Below are 584 nucleotides of genomic sequence, written 5' to 3' on the forward strand. Positions count from 1 at the left end.
TTCGGATCCCGATGCGACGGTTTTACTTTTTATTTTTAATTATTGCATAATTTCATTTTGTAAGATGTCAGTAAAATAAAAACTTCGAAGATATTGATTCAAGAAGCATTTTAAAAAAATTGGAGATGTATTTATTCCTCTTCAATATTTAAATTTTATATTACACAAATACATATTCTCTTATGTATACAAAATTATTCGTACAATTAGATGTTATCTTCATTCTAAGTATTACAGTACATACATATGAAAACATTGGAAGAAAAATCCATCACATTAATATGTTACGTACAGTAAAATGAAAGCTTGGAAGATATTAATTTGAGAAGCATTTTCAAAATCAGATTTTTTTGTTAAGCTGGTCCACGCATATGCATTTTGTTGATTTGATGTCGGTGAGCATGGATAATACTTGGGGGCCCCAAGTAGTTTCCCATCGTTACATTGTGAGTTCACTCCCACCATGACAAGATTTAGGTAGAAAGAAACCAACGGTTCTAGGATAACACGTGCTTTGCAGAAGTGGAAGGAAAGGACCGTCGCGCAGTTTCTCCAAGGCGCCGTAGCCCGTTAATTTATTGCCA

The sequence above is a fragment of the Dufourea novaeangliae genome, unplaced genomic scaffold (genome assembly GCF_001272555.1).
Source record: "Dufourea novaeangliae isolate 0120121106 unplaced genomic scaffold, ASM127255v1 scaffold323, whole genome shotgun sequence".
Lineage (NCBI taxonomy): Eukaryota > Metazoa > Arthropoda > Insecta > Hymenoptera > Halictidae > Dufourea > Dufourea novaeangliae.